Source organism: Silurus meridionalis, chromosome 11 (genome assembly GCF_014805685.1).
Source record: "Silurus meridionalis isolate SWU-2019-XX chromosome 11, ASM1480568v1, whole genome shotgun sequence".
Classification (NCBI taxonomy): domain Eukaryota; kingdom Metazoa; phylum Chordata; class Actinopteri; order Siluriformes; family Siluridae; genus Silurus; species Silurus meridionalis.
Genome location: NC_060894.1, coordinates 584,343 through 585,000, shown reverse-complemented (window position 1 = coordinate 585,000; position 658 = coordinate 584,343).

Sequence of the window (658 nt, the reverse complement as noted above, 5' to 3'; positions counted from 1 at the left end):
AGAGAAAAACATCAACAAAAATGTCAATAAAAGCAGCATTGAAACACATCAGGCTGAACGCATGTCTTTTCTTTTCTTTTCTTTTCCTTTCTTGTCTTTTCATCCCTGCAATAATTCACAAAACAGTCTCTCTAACAGTATGTGAGTTGAGTTTGTGCTCAGTAGTCACTTGGGAGTTTTTTTCCATCCTCTCTCTCAACCTCAAAAAATCCTGCAGTTATCCTAGCAGGCACGAGGGGGCGTGCTATAAAATACAAACATATAATAATAATAATAATAATAATAATAATAATAATAATAAAAATTAAAATAAAACCCTCCGTGATTTTTTTATGTGCAACAAAAATTCCCTGCGTTTCATAAAATCAGGCCACAAAGTGTCACTAATAATAATAATAATAATAATAATAATAATAATAATAATAATCATAACCATGGTTTTGATTTAATTTTGGTTGTCGAGTGACATCTCGCGAGAGATTAAATAAAAACTGCGATCAAAAAAAATAATAAATTTCCCAAAAGAAATGTAGGAGACTAGAATCAGGTTTTAAAACAATGATGATAATAAATGAAAAAGTTGAATACTTTAAAGTCGAGGTAGCTGATGCGAGAGATCCATAACACACACACAACGGGGGTATGGGGGTGAGGGGTA